Here is a 19,047-nt window from a genome sequence, read left to right as displayed (position 1 = left end):
AAAATTTTGTTTTTAACAATTGGCATTTTGTGATAAAATTTTACCTTAAATCATCTTTATGGACTTTTTTGCCATTTATTAGGACAGTTGTACCCAAATCTTTTTGAACTGTATTTTCAACGTACACCTTATTTAACTTATTCCCTAAACGTTTATTGCGGCGAACATATACTTTTTCACCTTCTTGAAATATTTTCTGATTGTTACTTCCTTTTTTAACGATATTATCTTGGGCAGTAGTAAGTGCTGCTTTAACTAAGTCAAGGTGATATTTGGTGAAATCATTAATAATATCAATTGGTTTTGAATTTACAGTAGAATGTATGGAATTGTTATATTTATATGTTGCAAGTAAGATTACTTCTTTAATATCTGTTATATTTTGTTCGGCTTTTATGCATCGAGCGATTTCTGTTAGCGTTGAATGCACTCTTTCGATTTGGCCATTACTTTTACTGTGTAAGGGTGGTATGAAAAATTGTTCAATATTGAAATGATATTTTAACATAGAGATTTTTCATTATCGGACACGATTGTTTTGGTTTTTTTGAACTTATTCAATATTATTAATAAAGCCGTTTTAATATCAGTCGTTGATCTGGTTTCAATGGGAATCGTAATTGCAAATTTGGAAAATTTATCTATGCAGGTAAAGAAGTGAAATTTCTCAACAGAGAAAATATCTACGTGGAGGATTTCAGCGGGATATTCTGGAATAGGTGTTTGGCCTATATCAGTTTTTATTTGGTGTCTATTATATTTATTTTCCAGGCATGTTTTACAGTTTTTAGCTATTGTTAATAAAGTTTTCTTTATATCTGGGAAAAAATATTCAGATATCAATTGTTTATAGTTTTCTTGGATTGAGCGATGGGCTCTGTTGTGCATTATAGTAGCAGCTTCGATTTGGTCTTCCTTTTTTGTTAGGTCTATTACCAATTTCTCTGTGTGGATGAATCTTACACCTGGGAAGTTTGACAGGAGTAACGACTGGACTCTTGCTAAGGTTTCGAGATCGCAACAGATTCCGTTTACTACATTTGGGTTAACTTTTTCCCGGAATGTTTGTAGAAGATATTCCGCAGTTTTAAAGTATATGGTGTGTCTAAGGAATTTTTGGAAAAAAATTTTGGTGGACTTGCTGTTAACCTCGGATGGTAACAGCACCAATTGGGCTCTAAATTGATTGACAGGGTTTTTGATTGATTTAATTGTATGAGAAAGGGAAATTTCACTATGAACTGTATCATCTGTGTCGTCAAGGTTATGAATATATTGACGCGAAACTGCATCAGCTACTTTGTTGTCTTTTCCGGCCTTATAAAAATATTTCGGCGCGAATGAGTTTATGAATGCAGTCCATCTTTTCATTTTGGAATTTGGATTTTTATCCGACATGGCAAATGTGAGGGGCTGATGATCAGTGAAGATATGTATATTTTTAATACCGTATAGGTAATGCCTTAACTTTTGGAATGCCCAAACTATAGCTAAAAGTTCGCGTTCGTTTGTAGCATAATTCTCTTCAGCCTTAGACAGTGTACGAGATATCATCGTAATAGGTTTGCCGTTTTGTGAAAGTACAGCTCCTAGGGCTACGGATGAGGCATCGGTTGTTATCTCAAATGGCTTAGAGTAGTCTGGGTGCTGGAGAAGGACGTCTTCCGAGGCCAGAATAGTTTTTAATTTATTGAAGGCCTTGACTGCTTCGTCATCAAAGGAGATGTTAACTTTTTTAGACTGTCGACTGCTAACGTGGCCATTATCGCCTCTTAAATATTTTGTGAGGGGTTTTGATATATGCGCATAGTCTTTTATAAACCTGCGGTAATAGCCGGAAAGACCCAAAAAGGACCGCAGCGATCTCAACGACTTTGGCTGTTGGTAATTAAGGATGGCATCTACTTTGTTAGGACATGTTTGGATTCCTCTGTGTGAGACTGTGAAACCCAAAAATTCGACTTCACTTTTAAAAAATTTTGATTTTTCTAACGATACCCGCATTCCCACTTGTTCAATTTTTTTCAATATGGTATCGACATGCTTGTAATGAGAGCTTTCATCGGGTGAGAAAATGATGATATCATCAACGTAAACGTGACATATTTTCCCGATGTCATCGCGCAAAATGTCGTCAATTGTCCTTTGAAATATGCTCGGTGCATTTTTCATACCAAAGGGCAAACGACAAAACTCATATTTGCCGTTGTTTACGCTGAATGCAGTTTTGCACCTGTCTTTCTCTGAAAGAAAAATCTGGTGAAATCCAGACTTAAGGTGTTGTAAATAGTTTTGACTTGCCCAGATTTGAAAGTATTACTGTAGTATCGGGAATAGGATATTTGTCAGATGTAGTGTATTCATTTAGTTTCCGGAAATCGATAACCATTCTTAAATTTAGATTTCCGTCGTCGTCTAAACCTTTCTTTGAAACTACATGGACAGGAGAAATATAGGGTGAATAGGATTTTCTTATTATGCCGTCTTTAAGCAGAGATTCAATTTCATTGTTAACAAAATTTCCTATCGAGATTTGGTAAGGGTAGCTTCTTGAATAAATTGGCTTATCAGTTAAAGTGTCTATTGTCGCGATAACATTTGTTTTATATGGGAGAGCTCTATTGGGATTTGCAAACGCATTCGAATTACGCTGCTTCAATATTTTGATACTACAGGGTTCGTCAAGAGTTTTAGTTTGGGCCATGTTTACTTCTTGGCATTGAAAAAAGTTAAGTTTCTCTTTTCCGTTTTTGTGGAAAATGAGACCAACTTTAGTGTTAATATTTGCCTCGATATCTTTTAACAAAGCATACCCAATGATTCCATCAAAAGTATCTAATTGGGGAAGTATAAAAAATGTAGCAGTCGATCCCAGGATATTTACTTTACATTTCTCAGAAATTTTATTTACGCCATTAATAGATCTCAATTGAAAGGGATAATGTATTGGGGTTATACCTTTCAAGAAGTTATATCTTTTATGTAATTTGTCGCTGTTCCCGTATCTACTAAAATTTTAAGAACTTGCCCATTTGGTAACGTTCGGGTAATGAAGGGCAAGTTGGACCTTAGCCTAAAGAATTGATCTCATCTGGTGATTGGATGTCTCCTATTTCGGAGCAGTAGGGTTCATCCAGAAATGGGTCTTCATATTCGTCCAATTCGGGAGAATATGGCTCGTTTCCCATAGCGTTGATACGCTGAAGTTTTTGGGCAGGAGCCTGAGTGGAGGTCCTATTAGTATAAGGTCTCTTACACTGTTGTTGTGGTTGGGCGAAGTTGTTGGCTTGTTGCCGTTGCAAGGATGCCTGATTGGATATGTTATTAGCATAAGGTCTCCTATGCTGTTGTTGTGATGGGGCGAAAGTGTTGGCTTGTTGACGCGACCGCTGTTGATAAGAATTTTGATAATTTAAACTATTTCCCTGGTGGAATTCTCGTTGATGGTTGAATGGCTCGGAGTTATTAGTTCTTGTTTGAGGATTTTGCCTGAAACAAGAGGATCCTTGATCTATTTCCATCGGGACAGGATATTGTACTGAATTGTTTGATCGATTCGGTTGAGGCCAAGTGTTAGACAATGGAGCACTTTTGAGTGGGAACTCATATCGTTCACGATTATGTTGCAACTCTTGCGCTGCGGCAAGTGCACTGGGAAGGTCAGGTGGGTTTGCAGAAAAAAGGGTATCGCAAAGTGGGCGCTTGAGACCAGAAATAAAAACCCTTAAAGCATTTTCCCTTGCCTTTACATTAAATGCATGAGTGAGTTGCTCATTGCTGCTATGGGTCATTATATTTTTATTCAAAATCAATGTCAGTTGTCTATCAACTGCATCATAATATTCACTAATAGACATTTTACCCTGCCTCAAGGTGTTGAGTTGGTTCTCTAATATGTGGAGTGGTCTTTTATCCGCATATAACTGGTCCAACTTTGTTATGATAGCTTTAAAATTTAGTGGGGTGTTAAAGGCGCTAAGATTTTCATTAGCAGCTGAAGTTATTTTGTTGCGCAAAATACCCATGGCAATATAATAAGGCTCCGAGCCCTCAGTATAATAACTTATCGAGAATCTAGCTGCTTCTCTCCATGCTGGGTATTCAGAAATTTTTCCCATAAATTCCGGTAGAGACTTAACTAAATTAAGGTCCGTGTGGGTACTTTGCACACCTTGGACAATAGTTACGGGCCTGAGCACTTCTATTTGTTGGGGCAAAATACTCTGAAATTCCCGTTTTAATTCTGCCAACTGTTCCCTAAAATTCCGTTCAACTACTTCTACTGTCGATTTTAATAAACTGGTTACTGCACTTCTATCCATTTTTAGTTTTTAGTTATTACAGTTTTTATTTTTAGAATCCAAAATATAAATCTTTTAGTTAATTTTTAATCGCCTAGTTACTCTAAATATTTTTCTGCAATACACTTAAAAAAATGATTTTTAAACATAAATTTTTTCTTACATATGTACATATGCTGCTAGAATTTCTGGTTCTTTCCTCTCTCGTTCGATAAAATTGGGTTTGGCCGCTTCCACATCCCATTAGTAGTTGAATATAGTTAATATTGCTTAGGTTTTCATCACTTGTATTTAATTTTCAAAATTTTGCTTTGTTTTTAGTTATTTTTAACGCAAAGGTTTCTATTGGGTACACATTTATTTTTGTGTCGAACACTTAAGGATATTCGCAATTCGTTTTTCTTACGATCCTCTTAAAAGGATTTAAAATTATCTTAACGAATTTTTTTGCAGTCACAATTTAATTCCTTATTCTTTTACGACTTGTATCTTTAATTAAATTCTATTAAATTTATCGAATTCGAAAATAAAAATTTTAACTTCCATAAGGATATTTTTCAAATATGCTTCCGCACACATTCACTATTTAATCCTTTTATTCGAAAGGATATTTTTTAGCTAGTTATTGTTTATTTATTATTTTTGTTACACTTTTCCACTTTCCAAAATTTAATAGTTTTTCCTCTTTATAAGGATAATTTATGAATAGTTAAGTTTTTAATTTTTTACACTTCCTTTTGTAAGGATATCAAATTTTATTTTCTGTTAAGTCACTATCCTTTTTTAAGGACATTTATTTTTTCACAGGACACTTGGTTCTTTTCCTAGTTGGGCGCCAGTTAAGCAAGTCATATTGCTTATTCCAAATAAAACACAAACTTTATTTTATATTAGATAATCACTTTTATTTAATAAATTAAATTGGTTGCTTTGCAACCTTACTTTACTTCCAAAGAAGAACTGTCTTTGAAGGGCGATGATACCGCCTTAAATACCCTTGTGATCAGCGGTATTCACCTGTTGATGTTGTTGTGCAGAAAAAGGTCGTTATGATGCTATTGCTAGCAACCTAGCAACAGAATTGTATTGCTTCGGACGTGCATCAGTCATATCAAGGCATAACCTGTTGTACCGCTGGCCTACCTACCAAGCTCGTCAACCAAACGTTGCTTGCTATGCAGTGGGTGGTAAAGCGCGCAATGCTTATGTGCTGTATGCCCATCATGTTGTTATGCAGAATAGGTCGCTTTGATGTTATTGCTAGCGACCTAGCAACAGAGTTGTGCTGATCAGACGCACATTACTTCATATCGCGGCGTAGGCTGTTGGCCTACCTGACAACCAAGCTTTGCTTGCTATGCAGTGGGTGGTAAAGCAGGCAATGCTTATGTGCTGCATGCCCAGCCTGCTGTTGCTAAGATAAGTGCAAGCGGCGATCACCCTTTGTTGTGATAATAAACGAGCTCACGCATATGATGTTGCTATGCTGATTATAATAACATATCTGGTTTGTTTGGCAAAGGCAGGTAGCGGGTTGTGGGTTCTGTTGGGCTGCGTACCCAACTCGTGCAATTGTTGTTGCTATGCTGTGATGTCAGGCATTTAGGCAAGTTATGTTTCTAATGTAGTTGGATTGTTGGTAAGCTGCATCAACTGACTATTGACGCTTTAGTTTCTGTTGCCCTGGTATTGCCTATTTCTGCAGCAGGTTATATGCAAAGAAATGCCTTTGTTCTGTAGGTGGTATGTATCATACCTTAACTTATACTTAACATAATGTAAGGGGATATTGTAACATGAACTAACGGAATACCTGGCGTGGTGCCATAAGAATAACCAAACGAGTGTTATATAGTAACAGGACTTTTACCCATAACAGGATAGTTGAAAAAACATGGCGATAAGCCATATATCGGATTTTCAAATACATATTAACAATTTTGTGCCTGGCGTGGAGCCATTTCTGGAAATAACGGAATTGATTAAGTGATTTTAGACAACCTGGCATTATAAGGGCTCTTTTAAGCACCTTGCCATACGACGCTTGCGAATGCAGTGTCATTTATAACCAAAAAAAAACATCGAAACAAAAACTAAATTTTGTTTTTGTGCTATAATAAAGAAAAGGTGAATAATCAGATAAATTTTCAAATGAATTTAAATGTTTCTTTACCGCCAACTCGCCAGGAAATACTTCACAAATTTGTGTTGCAATATTAGTGCAATCGCTAACTGAAAGATCATGGTTATTCGTAATGCAATATTGCAAAACCGACTCAACCAAAAGTTTGCGTAAATTGTCATTCATGTTTTTTCCTTTTTAAAAGACTCAATGACGCTTTTTCCGTAAGGATTTGAACTTATAATTTTATTTAAGCTTATTGCTGTTTTAGCCAACTGGTCCTGACTGGTGGTAATATTTGAGCTTTGTGCAGCGACGTCAATCAATTGATGACGCTGAGAATGCATGTCTCCGATTGACGACGATTCATTGCTTTTGTCGAAGGATTTTATCCATTGCGTCCATTGGTAAAAAAACTCAACTCTAGCGCCAAGGGAAACATCAGAGTTAACAAAAAGATTCTCAGCCATTGTGCGTTAAGTGCTTAATTATTCCGATATACAGTTCTTGTTCTGAATGAATAAAATGGAAATTGGAATGAAAAATTAATGGAAAAGAATGAGAAATACTTACGACCAAAGAAATCTAGCAGATGCCCCAAATTCCAGATAGCCAAAAGATGTGCTAATTCAGCCAAATCTTCATTGCTTCCATAGCGATGGGCTGATCCGAAATGCTCATGCGCTCCATCTACTTCTGACACTGGCTTTGTAGTGTCATACACAAATTGCCTGGCACTGTTCGAAATAATCCTGTCTTTCGAGAAGCTCGCAAGATTTACGAGTACTTCGAGACACGAGAATCTCGCGAGAAGTCGAGTTCTCGATTTCTCGGGTCTCGAAAATCTCGCTTGTGTTCCAGAAGAAATCGTAATCTCTAACAAATATATTAAATTTCCCCAATTTATTTACAAACATTTGTTTAAAAATCAAATTTGAAGCACATTTATGTATGTTTGTTTAATGGTGTGTTGTTTAATGGTGTGTTCAGTTTATACTTATATTTAAGAATTCATGAGCTTAACACCGGCTTATAACAATTGAATTTCAATTACTATGTTTTCTAAGAGAAACTGAAAAGAAAGAAACATTTACTGGCATATTGCGAAGGACCCATTTCGAAAACCGCCAACGTAATCATCATCAGGCAATTTTGTAATGTTATCAAAGGTTTCACCGGGATTCGAACCGCACACAAATCAATATAGAGACAAAATGTGTCAATTGGTGAAACCTTTGATAACATTATAAAATTGCCTGATGATGATTACGTTGGCGGTTTTCGAAATGGGTCCTTCGCAATATGCCAGTAAATGTTTCTATCTTTTCAGTTTCTCTTAGAAAACATAGTAATTGAAATTCAATTGTTATAAGCCGGTGTTAAGCTCATGAATTCTTAAATATAAGTATAAACTAAACACACCATTAAACAAACATACATAAATATGTACAACTGAGCCCGAGTTTACAAAGCTTCTCATTTGCAACGAAGAAGAACTTTACAAAAAAAAAAAAACAAATGTACATGGCACACAAATCAGTATAGAGACAAAATGTCTCAATTGTGTTGTTAGTGTAGAAATGAGAAAAACTGAAATAAGCATGAAAACAAATACCAGCAGGATGGCCTAGTGGTTAAATGTTACTGCATTTTCACCATGTGATTCACGGTTAAAATCCCGGTGAAACCTTTGATAACTAGAGTTGGGTCGTTTCGCTCTGAACTTGTTCAATTGACCGGGTCTCTCAACTGAACAAGTGAACTAGATCTTCGATTTCGGTTCTTTTTGTTCTTTTAGTTCATTTGTTCTTTTAGTTCGTTTTATCTAATGTTATTCTTTCACTCTTCTCGTTCGCGAACATTGTAAATTCATACATACATACACAGAAATTCACAGTGAGCACGAATGTCGATGATGCCACTTACACTAAAGATATATGTGGTCATCTTTGTGTGTGGCACTGCTACAACAATATATGTATGGACTATTTATGAACAACATGTTTTGTAAGAAACTAATTATTACATTTATTAAATTTGAAAAGTTCATATTTACAATTTGTGTCTGTACTCTTTCAATTTCCTGGATCTTCCGAAATTTGTAACTTTTTTGAAGTTAATTATACATATATATATTAACTTATTTATTCATTACTCATTTAAATATACCTACACAAAGCATTGCTGCATACACACCCCCATCTATACTTGTTGGCTTTTTTCGCGGGTGCGAGCAGCAGTGATCAAATTTGCTTGAAAAAAAAAGAACAGATGAACAAAAAGAACAACTTGTTCGTTCATCAGGAAAAGAACGAAAGATTCGAATCTCTGAAATCAACGAAAGGGCACAACTCTATTGATAACATTACAAAATTGCCTGATGATGATTACGTTGGCGGTTTTCGAAATGGGTCCATCGCAATATGCCAGTAAATGTTTCTTTCTTTTCAGTTTCTCTTAGAAAACATAATAATTGAAATTCAATTGTTATAAGCCGGTGTTAAGCTCATGAATTCTTAAATATAAGTATAAATTTGAAGCACTTAAATTTTGTTTCAACTTGTTGCTTTCGCATAGCATTTCACAATAACACGTGAAGATAAAATTATGCAATATGGCGGAAATTTAGTACATTTTACAAAAATTTTCGTACATTGTACGAATGGTAAAAAGGAATTTGTGAATTAATAAAAAATATTCGTACAAAAATTTTTATCATAGTTTACTAAATTGTTCCGTAAATAGTACGCACGAATTCGTATATTATACTAAAAATATTCCTTACGAAAATCATTTCGTATTTTTACGAAAGTTTTTGTAAAATGTAGTGTATTTGTAAAAAGTTCATTCGTATTATGAACGAAATTTCGTACATTTTACGAAAATTAAGACTACGAAATTTTCTCGTAGCTTACGAAATTTTAATTTCAGTGCGAGGTTTCCTATCGACGAGTCATCGGTTTGATATCCACCGATGTTTGCTATCGCGTGTTATCAACGAGGTGTAGATGAGTTCCCCATTTATTATATCCTTGTCACAACAACAACAAGCATTTCGATAAGAAATCGATATTATTTCGATAACATATCAATAAATCTTCGATAGCAAACCAGTAACAACCCGATAGTTTTCGTATTCATGAATGCATTCTTCCCAAAATGATCGCGAAATAGTTGTGCGAATCATCCGAAATGGTCGTGAAAATAAATCCGAAATGTTCCCTAGCACATTCCCAAAATAATCTCAAAATAGTACCTTAAAGAAAAAAAAAAATACTTCGGAAATAACCTCAAAATACTCCCGGAATCGAAATAATTCCATAACTATCGCTAAACTTTATCCCAAATGGTTCCGGAAATTACCCAAAAAAATATATGATCGGGAGATAACATGATTTTTTTGGTTTAAAATTTGAAGGACTAACAATTATTTATAGAACATAAGAGACGAGAGATTTGCTATTCCCAAAATTCATTAAGGTCGCATACCAAGAGCTTTGAAAAAACCGTTGGCAAAAAATCACACTAAAAGATTTCAGTGATAGTGCTAAAATATTTAAAAATAAAAATCACTGTGAAAAACTGAAAAAAAAATCAAAATTAGTATATCTCACTGGGAAAGCACTTTTTGTGCTTGGAAATCGTTTGTTAAATGTGATATAGCAAACTGCTTTTTCTGGTTTATCGATAAACGAAAACTTTGGTTTTTAGGGTAGACTCGGAGTCAACAGGAAATGCTGCCTTACCAATCACTCCAGATATAATAAGATACGCTAGATGGAATGCTACCTAGGGTTCTCACAGTTAGGTGGAAAATGGATATGGCAAAAGTGGGTATCGAATCAAGCAAGGAATCATTGAGATGGTTATCCGACTTCTGTTACGCAAAGCGCTCAGTTGAACTCATGTTATGATCACTGTTGTGTTAACATGAGGCACTACTTCATGCCGTTCCTCCTAATATTGCAGAGCAATTTCGCTTTATCGGATATGTTGTTATGGTGCTGTGAGTTTCTTTTAAATCAAATTATAGAGCTCATGTACATCTTTGACGTTACAACTGTCGATTTGTGCATTGAAATATACTGGTAAGAACGGTGTATAGATTATTCCAAAAATTTGTATTTGTATTTGTATTTTATTTGAAAACTTGTTCCTAGCACAACAATTTTGACAAATTATTTAACAGTGCTAGTCATCAATAGCATGAGCTGTAAAAATTGAACATTTATAATAATAAATTAGATTAATCAAATTAAATTAAATATAACAGATAATACTTAAATATTTATATACGTAGATATAAATCTTAAAACTAAAGAAAGTAATTAATAAATATTAAAAGATGTTGAAATTCTATTTCATGTGGCAACTCTATTTTTCATTTGCAACTTGTAATCGCATTTTTGCTTTGCGAATTCATTCTTTATATTCGCCATTTTAACTTACGAATAATTCTTTTCTATCTCTGTGTATCTAACCGACGTTGAAGTAAGTCGAAATATACATTCTTTATTGTTCAGAAGAGCGGCTGTTTTTATTTTAAATTAGAGGACCTCCAACAAAAGACAGCAGTAGTGATGATAACCTTTGGCTGATTATAGATCGAATAGTATTTAACAAATAAAGAAAGAAGGCACAGCGAAAGGAAAAGAGACTTAGAAATGAACATTTTAACAACAACAATTTGAGATCCAGTTTAAGAGTCGTTAAAAATAATGTTAGCTCTTTTTTGAAGTGTAGAGCATTACTTAAGAGTCGGAGACTTGTAGGTAGGGAGTTCCAAAGACGTATTACAGTAACAAAGACTTGGCGTTCAGAGATTAGAGTGCGGTATCTAATGTGCGTAAGAAGAAACACCGATCTTGATGATTGCAGAAAAATAAGCGTACGATATAGAGAGTCAGGTTCCTTCGTGTGTATCAATTTATGGAGGAAGGACAGTGTTTTCACTTTTAAAAGATTTTCGAAAGAAATGTTTAGCAACCTTTCAGCATGTTGTGATACGTGATCAAGTCCTTTCAACCCATAAACATATCTAGCAATATTGTTGTAAACAACATTTAGTTTGTTCTTGCACACATAATCACAGTTTGAGTAAATCTCACAACCATAGAGTAGCGTAGGTATTAAGTACGCTTTAGCCAGAAGTATACTTATGTGCAAAGGCGTGAAATACTGTGTTAACCATAGTGTATGAAACATTTCATACACTTTTCCAACCGTTCTAAAAATATGGTCTATCCATGTCAACGTTTTGTTAAATTGTTACGTATTCTATAACGGAATTGTCAAACACTACATTCTCTAAATCATTAGTGGGAAAAGACCTTCTATGAATAACAATACATTTTGACTTATTCGGGTTTATACATAAGCCATTCATAGTAGCCCATGAAAATATTTGATTCAAATCGTGGTTTAAGTTACTTATGCAGAAGCTAGTCTGATCAGGAGGACAACACGTAAATAACTGCACATCATCAGCGTAGATATGAACATTACAATACTTAAGGACATCGGGTAAGTCATTGATATACAGAACAAATAACAGAGGACCCAGGATAGAGCCTTGAGGGACGCCTCTTAAGACATGTAGGAAGCCAGACTTTTTACCATCTATACATACTGCGTCCTATCGCCAATATATGATCTTATAAGGGCAACTGCATGACCAGAGAAGTTAAATAAGTTTTCCAGCTTCCTACAGAGCAGAATGTGGTCTACAGAACCAAAAGCTTTAGAGTGGTCAAGAAGTGTTAAGAAGGCAATGTAACTTTCATCCACTCGCTCACGAATTTCTTCTGTCACAGATAATAGTGCCGTTGTACAGCTTCGCTTTGACCTGAAACCGGAATGACTGTCTGACAGGAGCTTGTATTCATGTGCATATGATACGATTTGCATATGTAGAATACGTTCAACGACCTTAGAGAGGAAAGGGAGTATATCTATTAGCGGATACTCATTATTTTGCTTACGGATTGGAATAACTTTTGCAGCTTTCCAGTATACTATTCCTTATCGAAATGCTTGTTGTTGTTGTGAAAAGGATATAACAAATGGGGTACTCATCTATACCTCGTCGATAACACGCGATAGCAAACATCGGTGGATATCAAAGCGATGACTCGCCGATAGGAAACCTCGCACTGAAAAAAAATTTCGTAAAAGAGCAACGAAAAAATTTGGTAGTCTTAATTTTCGTATAATGTACGAAATTTCGTTCATAATACGAATGAACTTTTGACAAATACACTACATTTTACAAAACCTTTCGTAAAAGTACGAAATGACTTTCGAAAGGAATATTTTTAGTATAATATACGAATTCGTTTGTACACTCTTTATTTTTTCGACTCCATCTATTTTTTCTTCATTTGAAGTCTTGTCTTAAAAAACAATCTGTATGAATACACAATTTATTAATATAAGGTATGAAGAGTTAAAGTTACAGTGCTACAGTTCGGCCATCCTGATTTGCAATCGCCCCGATTGCTTCCAAGTCTTTATTTACGAAATCTACTTGAAGAAATGCAGTTACTGTTTGAAAATCGGTCTAGCCGTTTGGTGCTAATAAAATCATTTGAAGCAAGAAAGTGGCAGACGAATGAAACATTTCGGGAGTATTTTAATGAAAAAATAATACTATCAAATAAAATTTCAATGAGTGAAGTGGATTTAATAGAACATATCATTGACGGTGTCCCCGATTACGTTTTACTTTCGCAAGCCAAAATGCAACGATTCAAAGATAAAAAAAGTTTGCTCGGAGCATTTCAGGGTCTCAAGTTGAGAAAAGACTTTCCGTTTAAAAAAAATTATGCAGTTCACCAATCAAAATCTATAAAATGCTTTAATTGCAATTCTTTGGGCCATTTAGCAGTTGATTGCAGCAAACCTAAACGTGAAAAAGGAACTTGCCATGCATGCGCACAGAAAGGGCACTATATTGCTGAATGTCCGACAAGAAGTATCAATTACGTTGATGAACAAGGCGATGGTAATGACGATGATTATGTAAGAAATATAAAATATAGTTTCATTGAAGATAGTTACATATTTCAATCAACACTAGGTATTTTAATTGACACAGGCAGCTCAATAAGTTTTATTCGCCCACAGTACGAATCATTTTTTACTAATTCACAAAGTCCTTTTTACCATTCGTACAATGTACGAAAATTTTCGTAAAATATACTACGTATTGCATATTTTGATCTTCACGTGTTATTGTGAAATGCTATGCGAAAGCAACAAGTTGAAACAAAATTTAAGTACTTCAAATTTGATTTTTAAACAAATGTTTGTAAGTAAATTGGAGAAATTTAATATATTTGTTAGATCTTACGATTTCTTCTCGAACACTAGCGAGATTTTCGAGACCCGAGAAATCGAGAACTCGACTTCTCGTGTCTCGAAGGTATATTGGTCAGACGAATACGTCTCCAGTCATTAATAGTCTAAGTTTTATGACGTGCTGCAAACGCAATCCGAGTTTATCAGATTTTTGCTGAAAGCTTAGGCTTCTTGGGCATTTTTTGCAGGAAAACAACCAACTCCTTTAAGCGCACGCCAGACAGTCCACATACTGGCTTCTCAATTAATACTTTGCGCTGCCTCTTTTGTGACCCTCTTATGACCCTTTCCCGGTCGGAAGAAGCTTCACTTCGCTACTCTTTATCTTCTTTGATCGGCCATTTTTGCAATACTGAGTGGCCAAATTTTTAAATTTCTTCACTTTCATCACTTGTGGTTGAGAGAGTTTAGGTTGTTTTGCAACTTCCCGTGTAGACTTTCCCTGTTGAAGCAGCTTTTCTACCTCAGCAATCATTTTGTTGTTACGTGGCTTCATTTTTAAATAATGGTCAATATTTCCACTTTTCACAGCGAACTAGGACAAACAGATCATAGCTGGAATAGCAAATACCAAGTCAAACCCTTATCTTAGTAAAATACCGAATAACGGTATTAAACGCCGCTCCTACTTTATTCAAGTGCAAAAAATTTCAATGAGTGCTAAAGTGATTCTTAAGTGTTCACTTTTGCTCCATAGTGTATGTCTCACTGTCATACATTGATATTATTTTTTTTATTAGTGAAAAAAAAAAAAAACAAAAGCAAAAAGAATTAGAAGAGGGTACTGCGATGATACGATTGCGAAGGCCGCCACGTCTTCATCATCATGCAATTTCCTAATATGTGCCATTTTTCATAGATTTTCATTCGTGGGTTCGTTTTCCGGAATGGTTGCCGTATTAAAGGCCGCGAATGGAAAACGGGTTCCATACTGTCACAGCTTTCATTAAAGATATTATTTTACCTTAGAATTCTGATGACTGTTATTTTTAGTTATAATACCATGCCCAAGCCCTCTTAATAACATTTCACTTCCGCGAAACCTAAAAGTCGTTTAGTTTTGATTAAACATCTATACAATGTCTTTATCTTCCTTATTAAGAATTACACACAAATATATAACTTATATCTAAATAGCTTAAAGTTCAAATTATATCGTGTCAGCTATGACCAATGTTGTTATAAAAAATCGATAATATCGCCAACTACATATGCAGAATCATAAAATTTTTAACTTTAAAAATGAATAAATGTAATGATAAAGGGACGTGCAGGCATATAATGTTAACGGCCATGGTTAGGTTGAACTGGCCGGTCCATGAGGACCTCACATAGACTGATTGAGTTCGTAGTGTTACCAGAAGTTTGTTTTAACGACCAAACTGAAAAACCCTATCAAAAACCAGGAGCTATGTTATAAAATAACTCCGTCCTCTTGGTAAATACTAGAAGCTTCCTAGGACTTAAGCCACTTGCTGCTTCTAGATCTGACAGCTGTATCACTCCTAATAGGTGTAGTCTTAGCCTGGTAAGTGCAGGGCACGAGCACAGAACGTGCTCGATCGTTTCCTCCTCCAACACGCACTTCCGACATCTGCTATCACTGACCAAGCCTAATTTAAAGGCATGTGACGCCAGAAGGCAGTGTCTAGTCAGAATATCCGTCATGAGTCTACAGTCCTCTCTTTTTAATGATAGAAGCAACTTTGTTAGTCTAAGGTTGTAAGATTGTTGTAGTTAAAGGCCATATTAATAATAATTGTCACGTACACCTGTTAGAGGGTGAATCCGCCCCTTTGCGCAATCAAGGTGGAATGTCCCCCAGCTAGCTCAGGGCGAGAGGTCGGGGCCCTTAACCCTTGTCCACCTTGATGCGGGGCGGATGTCACAATCATCATTACACTTACATACATCCATCCATGCATATTTCCCTTTTCATACAAAAGCCCTGCTTTATTAAGCGAACATCTGTCAGCAGCCCCAAAAAAATATTTCGTTTTTACAAAAAATAGTTAAAATGGAAAGCCGTTTCCTTCTTAATTGTAAATACAATCAAAATAAAATGCATTTGGAACTACCCATAGATGTTGCACCTAACCAAGTATGTGCCTATTTTCAAAAAAGCCATATTACCTTTTGCAGCAAATGCAGCAAAAATTTAATTTTGAATTTTTTAATGTTTTTCTATTTTTTGTAAATTGTTGAAAATAATTTATTTTTGATTGTAATTTGTTACATTGACAATGAGATTTGAAGCACCAAACAAAACCGACTGGATTTTTCACTCGATTAGGCATTCAATAAAGCAATAATGAGATAATTAAGAATTTGTATTTGGTATGGAGGATTGAGTTGAATTAGGGCTGTAATGTAGAAAATTTGACTAATTATTTCATTAAGCCTCTGTGTGAAATTGGCATTAGATTATTGTTTACCGAAACAATGAAGGATATGCGACAGATGTAGAAATTTGCGCGTCGTTGAGTTGCATGGATAACTTTAATAAAACGAGGCAAAAAATTCGCAATATTTGAAAGTTTTTGAGATATACATGTTTAAAAATGCAAAAAAAAAAGTGTAAATATTACTACACAGTTTCACCACATAACCGGTTTTCAATTAAGAACCCATTTATACCTTTTGAGAGCAGAACCATTGAAAATGGCGTTTTTTTTTGCGGATTTATTATTTGTTATTCTGATATATCGAGCCATAACCGCACAAAAGGCTTAACCGACATAAACAAAATCGTTCAGTAGACGCTTTTTTTGTATTAATATTACGATTAATTTAGATAGTAACGTGAAAGTTGGTGTGTATATAAGGCTACATAATTGACATATACTGATGTGGGAGTTTTTTTTTAATAATAATGGCGCATTTGTCGCTTACGCCCTCTTTGCTTTCCAAAAAAAAAAAGACTTCATTACTTGAAAGTGTCGGTTAAGCCAAGATTAAACTATTAAAAAATACACATTTAAAAACATTAAAAACAGAGGAGTTTGGTGATGCAGATCAATGTTTTTATTGAGATTTAAATATGCAAGCTGATTAAAAAAATATTTTAAATTTACATCTAAACTAAATGATTTGAAATAAAAACTATATAACTAAGGTACAATCTATTCATTGCACAATTTCGTCTTCTACATCAGTATCTGGTAATGTATCTGTGATAAAAGAGTTATGTTTTAAGTTGAGGTACTCTCTGTGGAAAATATCGGGAATTATATTTTTATCACAAAGTGATTTTAAATCCGAATACTTTAACGACGAAATCCTCTGGAAGCTCCTGTATAAAATGACCGGTCCTTTATTAAACAATGATATGCCTTTTTTCGTAGATTAGTATCTAAACAATACTCAACTTTTCTTGAATCTTCAAAGTATCCATACCTGAGTAGAATATTAGGATTATTCTCTTCTAATTCAGCAGACCGCAACGTACTGAAGGATAGGTTTTATGAAACTGGAAATATTGCTAACGAAAATGCTTTCCAGTTCTTAAAGTCCGAATATTTCATTGAAATGCAATTATAATTTCCTAGATTAGTTCTCGGATTTCCAATTACATTCCAATTACAGTGTACCATTCGGTCGTAGCCCAGGCATTTCTGTTGCGAATATATGACGCGATTGTGCTATGCACGGAATCAACGTATGCCCTGGTATACAATGATGCCCGTTGATTCCGTGCATAGCACTATCGAGTCATTTATTCGCAACAGAAATGTCTGGGCTACGACCGAATAAATATGTTATATTTTTTTTTTGAATATTGTTTGACTGTCAAATTATTGTTGCAGATTTCAAATAAATTTGCACTAGTTCCATACAGCGACACCGATTCTTCAGAGGAAATAGTTGAAGAAGAGGCATGTGCTGTGAAACGAGGTAGAAGGATTCCAAAACCACTACCCAAAAGACTTCTACGAAAGAAGGGACCTTCTACTTCAGTTAAGCCGAACCCGTGCTTAAACAGGAAGTGTGGAAATGCCTGTGCTGATATGTTCAGCGAAAGTCAACGTTTGCAAATTAATGAACATTTTTGGGGAATGGGTAACAAGGATCGTCAGAAACAATGGTTATTGTCTTTGCGTTACACGGAAATGCGTTAAAAGGAAAACATCAGAAACTAGTAGAAGACACTTCTCTTACGAGTACACTATAAATTACGAGAATGCAAGTTCTAATGTATGTCAACAGTTTTTGCTGAACACATTGAGTATAACACAAAAGCTATTGCGGTCGATAAGAAATACCACACTTATTAGTCCTGAAATGAAAAACGTTGTCTCTCGTCATAACAAGACACCTGAATATAAAATATAGTAAATGCATTTATTAAGCAACTACCAGCAGTTCCATCACATTACTGTAGAAATAACAGCAACAAACTTTACCTCCCAGAGCGATTTCGAAACGTATGAAACGTATCAACGTTATACAAGTGCTACACTGAATACTTAAAAAGCATTGATAAACAAACCGATCAGTTGTCACTCCGTATGTTTCGAAAAACATTATAGAATTGGTTTCATAAGCCCAAGATAGATACATAAGTGCATGACTTGTGAGAAATACAAAAGACTAGACAAAAAAGAAAAATAAAATTTGGAACAAAGTGACTGCAAGGAGATCTGTACGGTAATTTTTGAGTATTTAAAAATTATAGATCAGAGAAAATCCTGTAAACAAATTAGCCCATATTGTGACAGTTATGCAGGTCAAAACAGGAACAAAGCCATGCTCGCAACACTTGCGTATTTGTGGGGTTATGGCTCGATATATTGGCCTATTAGCGGAAAGGGGATGCAACCAAAAATTAATTTCCTTTGCTTCAGAACTTCGCGCAACTTGTCCACATCATTACTCCTTACCAGAATTTGTCAGAATTTGTTTTCTTCCATAATACAAAGGATAGTAGTTTGACAGTCCAAGGCAGTATATTTTTAAATGCCCTTTTGATGCGTAGAAATTCACGAGTAGCAAATTTTTGTACGTTAAAGGGACCCCAGTATTTGTTAAAGCGGAAAATGGTCAAGGATTACATTGCTGTCAATCTTGTGGTCATTGAGTAATGGAAGTCGGAAAATTGAGAATTGAAGACTTTCACTGAGAGGAATCAGACCTGCTCGCCAGGTCGCCCAAGTAGCTTTTGAGAATACATTTTATGACAAAAAACTCCTCTGAACCTATTAAACATTTTGTCGAATATATGCTACAACCCGACAGAGTTGATAATGAAATTAAGAATATTGGATG

The sequence above is a fragment of the Eurosta solidaginis genome, chromosome 1 (assembly GCF_040869045.1).
Source record: "Eurosta solidaginis isolate ZX-2024a chromosome 1, ASM4086904v1, whole genome shotgun sequence".
NCBI lineage: Eukaryota > Metazoa > Arthropoda > Insecta > Diptera > Tephritidae > Eurosta > Eurosta solidaginis.
The sequence above is the reverse complement of the archived record's forward strand: the minus strand, read 5'-3'. Positions refer to the sequence as shown.